Source organism: Lygodium microphyllum, chromosome 17, assembly GCF_053477565.2.
Source record: "Lygodium microphyllum isolate KBCC chromosome 17, Lygodium_microphyllum_v1.1.10, whole genome shotgun sequence".
NCBI classification, from domain to species: Eukaryota; Viridiplantae; Streptophyta; class Polypodiopsida; order Schizaeales; family Lygodiaceae; genus Lygodium; species Lygodium microphyllum.
This window is the reverse complement of record NC_141151.1, coordinates 10,010,611-10,018,916: the sequence shown is the minus strand read 5'-3', so window position 1 is coordinate 10,018,916 and position 8,306 is coordinate 10,010,611.

Here is an 8,306-nt window from a genome sequence, read left to right as displayed (position 1 = left end):
AACCAATAACTTGAATGAGGATGAAGAGACAAACCTTGTTAGCCTCCTAAGAGAGTTCTTTGATTTATTTGCATGGTTGATGGAGGAACTCACAGAAAAATATCCTAGCATTATCACACATAAATTCTTTATGGTCCCTAATGCTACAATAGTAAGCAAATACCATACACAATGAATCTTAAGCATGCACATGCTATTAATGAAGAGATTAACAATCCCTTGAATGTTGGATTCATCTATGAAATTGAACACATAGATTGGGTGTAATTACAAGAAAGTTAATGTTGTAACAACTAAGAGAGACAATTACCCTCTACCATATGCTAATCACATATTGAAAAGAGTGGAAGGCAAGGAGGCATATAACTTCCTCAATGGATTCTACGGGTACAATCAAGTGCAAGTTTTCCTAATTGATAGGCACAAAACAAGGTAGGAACAAAATGGTATTCACCACCAAGTGGAGAGTGTTTGCTAACATAGTCATGTCTTTAGCTTAACACATACCCCTACCTTCTTCTAGAGGTTGATGTGTACTATCTACAAGGACATTTATGTTGTGTCCTAAAAAGACTTAGTGTCTCTAGAGCAATGCTTTGATTCTAATGTGCTTTCTTAGTGTCTATAGTGTTATGCTGTGGTTCTTTTGAGAGGTTTTGGTTTTGAATAAGTGGTTTGAGTCATGACTAAAAAAGTGTAGGATGGTTTTTGAGAGGTTGAAGTGATTTTGGTTTGAGCTATGAGGTTTTGTTGTTGTCTGTTTGGGTTTTGGTAGCTTTTGTGAGCTTTTTGTATGTCTTTTTAAGCCCTTGTATGCTTTTGTATATGGTTTGTTGGATGGGTTCTTACCTTGGAAAAGTCTTCCTACCTTAAAAGGAGGACAATATAAGATCAAGTTAGCTAGTTTGAATAAAGAGGTAGCGATTGAAGACTAAAGCTGAAGATTAAGAGCGACATTGTCATTGGTGTGCTATGAAGAGTCACTACAGTGGCTCTAGTGACCTTTCAGATTAGCCATACCTCTTTGAGGGTGACTCCAAGACTAAATGAGGATTATGGAGTGTTATTCTATTGTATCCCATTTTAGCATTGAATGAGAGAGAGTGTGTGAGAGATGTTGAGTGAGAGAACCAAATTTTGATGTAAAACATTGTATATGAGATATAGATTGTAAGGCTATGAGAGAAGAAAGATATGGATCCTTTGTGTGGAGGATTTGATATAAACATTATGCAATTGATACCATTCATAGAGTGATGTATATGATTTCTTATTCTTTGTGATTCATTGCTATGAAGAATAAGATATGTTTCATTAAGTTTGCTACCATGGGAGATACAATCAATGATGTGGCATGAAGATCTTTTTCCTTGGTGTTTGTTTTCCTTGTGTGGTTTCATAGAATATAAAATATGCTTTTTGGTGAGATACAATAGACTTTCTTATAGTTCTTTCTCTATGACCTTGGTGTTCTCTTGGAAGCTCCATTGTTATGATAGATCAAGCTCTCAACTCAAAGTCGGGCCAAAAGACAAGCCTTTCCTACTCCCCCAAACGTGCAAGGAGCCTTTTTGAAGGTAAAACGGACGTTTTTGGTGCTTACGCAAGAGCCACGGGGGGAAACCCCGAGCCCTTCCTATAACCCCCTTACCTCTCAACCCAAGAAGAAACTAATCCCCCCCCTCACTTTTTTCACTCAAGTCACTCACCTTCCCACCTATATTTTCCTGGAGGAAGCCCCGAGCCACTTAACCATGCCCAAGCGTGACGAGAATCAGCCCCGCGCCGAGTCGCCACCAAGGAGAGCCAAGCCTCGAGTAAGGTACCTCCCCTATACACACCCCCCCTTCAAAAAACTCGAAGCCCACTTCGAGTTGACGGGCTAAGGATTCTTATGATAGTATATACATTGTTATTCCCCCATATTCCTAGCCAAAAAATTTGAAAGTTGCATATACATATAAGAATGCCCCTACTTAGTTATGCTCTCAAAAGTATGTACATTTTGTACAAACGGGCCGAGGAGTCTGACTTCAATCCCTGTTGACAAACTCGAGCAGCAAATCCCGAGCTTTCTCCAGCACATCTGACTCCTTGACCCACGTCGCCTCTTTCAGGGGTCTGCCCTTCCACTTAACTAGAAATTCAGGCCACCTGTTGACAAACCTTGATTGAAGGATTGCCTTAGCTTCGAAGGGCAAGTTGGCATGTGAAGCAGGAAGAGGAACTTGCCGTCCGAATTTTGTATCACCGTGAAAGCGCCTCAACAGGGAGACATGAAATGCATCGTGAATGCATACTCCTCTAGGTAACTGGAGCTTATACGTAACATCATTGAGTTGCTCCACCACCTTATATGGCCCGTAATATCTGTGATTAAACTTCGGTGTGAGGTTTTTGAGTAGAGCCATGTTTTGTGAGCTCACCAGCACTAGATCGCCCGGGAAGAACTCAAGTTGACGCCGTTTCGTATTGAAACGTCTTGCCATGATGACCTTGCTTCCCTTTAAGCTTTCCTGGGCCGCCTTCAGCCTATCCCTCCACCTGTTTAAGAACTCTTCCGCGTCCGGGTCTTCCACGCGTGGAACTTGCTCCGTTGCCAGCGCCAAGGGTGTGATGACTTCCTTGCCAGTTGCGAGCTCAAACGGAGTGAAACCTGTCGCGCTAAGAAGAGAGGAGTTGTAGTGATACTCCAGCACATCCAGGTACAGGGCCCAATCCTTTTGATCAGCGCGAACATAGGCGCGGATATAATCTTCAATACCCTGATTCACCCGCTCCGTCTGCCCATCGGTCTGCGGGTGATATGAGGAGGAGAACCTAAGCTGAGTGTCTAACAATTTGAACAACTCCTTCCACATATTGCTCATGAACCGAACATCCCGGTCAGAGACTATGGCCAAAGGCAACCCGTGGTATTTGAAGACCCGACTAAAGAAGAGTTGTGCCACCGTCGCCGCTGTGAGTGGAATAGTGGTGGGCACAAAATGTGCTTGTTTTGAAAAATAATCCACTACAACGAAGATAGCATTGTGCCCATGGGACTTTGGCAACTCCAGAATGAAGTCCATACTGATCACATCCCACGGGCGCGACGGTACTGGCATGGGTTGTAGTAGACCAGCCGGTCTCAGCCGTTGTGCCTTCACTAGCTGGCAGGTCGGGCAAGTTCTAACATATTCTATAACCTCCTCCCGCATCTTAGGCCAGAACAGACGTCTTTGTATTCTTTCTAGAGTCCTAGTCTGTCCTGTGTGCCCTGCCAGCTTACAATCATGTGCCTCTTTAAGAATAGTCTTTTTGAGCTCCAGGTCATCTGGGATATAGAGTTTCTCACGCATGTATAGCAATCCCTCCTTCAATTCATACATCCCCCATGCTGTTCTTCCCTCAAGCAGATCTTCAATCAGCTTCTGCATCTCGTTGTCAGTTTGAGTAGACTGCTTTACAGCAGCCAAAAAATCACTTCGTGTTGAGAATGTCATGACTTGCAGCTCGGCCTTGCGGCTCAATGCGTCCGCCATTTTGTTAGCCGAGCCCGGTTTGTGCAGGATCTCCACATCAAAGTCAGCCAAAAAATCCTGCCACCTGGCTTGTTTGGGTGACAGCTTTGGCTGCGTCTGAAAATACTTCAAAGAGATATTGTCAGTATGCACTCTGGTGTGTTTATCCTGAACATAGTGTCGCCACTTCCGTAAACAATGAATCACTGCCAGCATTTCTTTTTCATGAGTAGACCATCTTCGTTCAGTAGGGGAAAACTTTTTGGACTCATAGTATATCGGATGACCATCCTGAATCAGCACTCCTCCTAAGGCATAATCTGAAGCATCCGTATGAATTTCAAACGGTTTGGTAAAATCCGGCATCTTAAGCGCTGGCGCTGAGCTCATAGCCCTCTTGAGTGTTTCAAAAGCCTCTTGCTCTCTTTCTCCCCATGAGAACTTTGTGTTGCTCCCCGTCAGTGCCGCCAATGGCCACGTGATTCCACTATACCCTTTTATAAACTTACGGCAGAAAACTGTAAAGCCCAAGAACTCTCTGACTTGCCGCGGTGTAGTCGGCGGCTGCCAGTTCTGTACTGCCTCCACCTTTTTTGGATCCACGGCTACTTTTCCCTCCTTTACGATGAAGCCTAGAAACTCCACCTCTTTCACCGCAAATTCACACTTCTCTGGTTTGGCAAACAGCTTATGTTCCCGGAGTCTTTCCAGTACCTTTCTTACATGCTCCTTATGCTCTTCAAAGGTCTTGCTGAAAATCAAGAGATCATCAATGTATACTACGAGAAATACATCCAAAAAATCACCGAACGAGTTATCTACCAATGTGCAAAATGTTGGCGGTGCATTGGTCATACCGAATCCCAACACAAGCCACTCAAAACTGCCATAGCGAGTACGGAAAGCTGTTTTCTCAATGTCTCCATCTGCTATTCGTATCTGATGATACCCTGAGCGTAAATCAATTTTTGTGAAGTATTTGGCTCCAGCCAGTCTATCCAACAAATCATCTACTAAGGGCATAGGATACCTATTACGGATTGTGATTTTGTTAAGTGCCCGGTAATCCACACATAATCTCATTGTTCCATCCTTTTTCCTGACAAACAACACTGGTGCCCCATAAGGTGAACGGCTCCTTCTAATAAAACCTGCTTCTAATAATTCATTAAGTTGCCTCTTCAACTCTGCCAATTCTTCATTCGTCATTCGGTAGGGTGGGCGCGCCGGTGGAGTAGCCCCCGGCACCAATTCTATCCTATGATCAACTGAACGCTTCGGGGGTAACCCCGGTGGTAACTTCTTTGGCATGACGTCCTTGAACTCTTCTAACACTTCCCTCACCCTGCTATCTCCTATCATCGGTTCTTTTTCTTCCTCTTCAGCCAGATCCATCGCTCGCATAATGCATAAGTGTACTGAGCTTCCCCTCTTCAACTCCTTCTCTACTTGTTTGGCACTGCACCATTGTGGCTGCTTACCTTTTTCTTTATTTATCTCCACTGGTTTGGTCTTATCATTCTGCTTGCTCCCGCTACTCTCCCCCTTTGTTGCTTTTACCTCCACCTGAGCCATCTTCCCTTTTTCTTCACTTGCCACCTCTCCTCGCTTTGGGCTCACCTGCGGTTTCGGCCTATAATAGTTTATCATCACTGTAGATCCATTCATATCTAGCACAATCTGGTTTGTTCCCTTTCCAAACATAGCCAAAACATATTTATCATACCATGTCAACCCCAAAATTGCCTCAAACTCATCCATTGGTACGATCACAAAATCCATCTTCGCCTTCCAATCTCCTAGCTGAACAAACACTCCATAAGCAATGCGTACATTTGACTCTTTACCTTGTCCAAAACTCACTGTGCAAGTCTCCAATTTTGACCACTTCTCTACCCCGACTTTCTTTGCCAGCTGCGGCGTCATAAAATTGTGAGTAGCTCCCGTGTCTATCATCAATCTCTGCTTGTGCGCGTTTATTATTCCATCCACATACAAGTGTTGAACTGCTGGTAATTTTGCTGCCAATAAACTCGCTCGCACTTGAAGTACTCCCACTTTGAGTTGCTCTGCCTCTCCTCCTGACCCCTTTGACTCATCCTCTTCCACTTCTGTAATTCTGACTCCCTGATTTGCTTCACTCCTATAGTCTTGGTCCGATGCACTAGCTGCCGCCACTCGTGTTCTGCTCGTTCCTTGTGTTTGCGGACACTCTCTAGCAAAATGAGATCCTCCACAGGTAAAACATCCTCGCGGTCCTGTATTCCAATTTGAAAAGCCTCTACCTTGACTATACCCACTCCTTTCGCTATTCCACTGTGGCGCCGTGCCCCCCAGTCTTGGGTACTGCATGTTAGGGGGCCTGTACACTGATGGTGATGAAGCTACACTCTCCGCACCCCGATTCGTCTCTCCACCTCGATTCACTTCTCCACCTCGCCCCACCGGCGGTGTTCTCCATGTAGGTTGCGTTTGGTTTGTCGTATTAAACGATGCTCCTCTTCCTCCTCCCAGAGACCTCCTAAATTCCATATCTGCCAACCTCTCCGTCATCTCAAAAGCTTCTTTGATGTCTTCAGGTTCTTGCTTCTCTATCTCTCTACGGGCCCAATCTTACAATCCATACAAAAATCCATGTAATTTAGTCACCGCGTCCATATCTTGTAGTTGAAGCATGAATGCTCTGTATTTTGCTATGTACTCCCTCATCTTCCCCGTTTGTTGTTTTAGAGCTCGCCACTCATCTCTCACTTTAAATTTCTCATTCTTGGGGATAAAATAATTTCTAAGCTCCGTGCGCATCTCTTCCCAACCCATCACTCGTGTTTTTCCTTGTTCTATTCTGTCTTTCTCTTTTGCCAACCACCAATCATAAGCCTGATCACCCAGATGCTGAGATGCTACTTCCCCCCGTTTCTTTGTGGGCACTTTCAGAATATTCATGTATTGTTGCATGAGGTTCAGCCATCTCTCAAGAACTAAAGAGTCCCTTTCTCCTTTATACTTCTCCGGAGGCGTTGGTTTGTACCTGCCATATTCTGCATCAGAATCCTCAGTTTCATATTTTGGCTCTTTTTTCTTCCCTTTGCTCCTTCTTTGCTGATCCCGATTCATATTCATCAATAATTGGGTCATCTGCACAAAAGCAGCTTGAAAATCCATGTTGCTTACTCCTACACCCGCCATGCTTCCCTCATCATCTTCATATTCCGTAGGTTCATCCAAATTCGGTGGTTCCCTTTCCTCATCTTCTTCTGTATAGGGGAGGTACCTTACTCGAGGCTTGGCTCTCCTTGGTGGCGACTCGGCGCGGGGCTGATTCTCGTCACGCTTGGGCATGGTTAAGTGGCTCGGGGCTTCCTCCAGGAAAATATAGGTGGGAAGGTGAGTGACTTGAGTGAAAAAAGTGAGGGGGGGGATTAGTTTCTTCTTGGGTTGAGAGGTAAGGGGGTTATAGGAAGGGCTCGGGGTTTCCCCCCGTGGCTCTTGCGTAAGCACCAAAAACGTCCGTTTTACCTTCAAAAAGGCTCCTTGCACGTTTGGGGGAGTAGGAAAGGCTTGTCTTTTGGCCCGACTTTGAGTTGAGAGCTTGATCTATCATAACATCCATGTTTGGGTGTGTAGGCAGGGAAAATTGGCATCAACAAGCACCCAAAGAGGCTAAAAATGGAAGGAATCATACTATTGGAAAGAGAAGAAATCAATGGAGAATTGTAAAGTTATTTCTATACCAAAAAATAAATAAAATCATTGCCAATGCCACTTTTAACAAGAAATTCATCCCTCAATGGAGAAAGCACAATGCTATCTTGATACAAGATCAATTGAGAGATGAGAATTAAGGAATGTTATGACAACTAGCAATATATATGTCCTCATTTCCCTGAAATGCACATGGGATGGGTTTTTTCACAATATACAAATATGACACTTTTGTTCTGTACATTGCACTATAAGGCTCCATGGCCTTTAGTCTCGCACTTATACCAATTTGATTGTGCTACACTGATGCACCATCAATTGTGCACATTGGCATACTCTTGTAAACCCTTAAATCTTGTCATTTTCTAAATCATAAGTGTGAAAAGGTTCATTCCATTTTTTTGAGTGTTATGAGTAATTGGGATGAGTGACTCTTCTATCATTTTAATTCAAGTGATTGGTGAGCTCAATTATGCGTGCTTCACTAACAATAACGTGGTAGTCTCCAACAATGAATCTACCTCCCTAGGTGCCAACCTCATGGTCCCTTCTATGATTGACACATGCTATGACGAGTTGTGGTACATATCGAAGTCTTCTCCAACCCAACAATTGTCTCAACAACAAATTTCCAAAATGGGCCAAGTGTTTCTAACCTTACCCTTAGCATCTGTATATGTGAATATATCATTCCAAGTATGGGGACATGTGAGAATGACTATTTGTACGTCTATAGATTTCCATTCGTTTTTCTAAGTAGCCCAGGTAAGGTTTTCAGCAAGGGATGTGTACTTGCACATCATTTTTGTATTCTATCATGTAAACACCCTCTTTGACTTCCCATATGGTGTTTGTTTTTTGCTTCTATCTTTTTAGGTCCTTTCCCTCCTATCTATCATAATACATCCCCTAAGTAAGGCTTTTTCATGGGTCTTATCGTATTTTTTTCCATTTCCATTTCATCCCATGTGAACAAAGGAATACGCAGACGTATTCCCTGAAGATCTGATGGAACTTGCTCCCCAAAGGGAAGTCGACCACGAAATCAAACTTGTCCTAGGAGCTGCATCGGTTGCAAAGAGGCCATATAAAATGTCCATC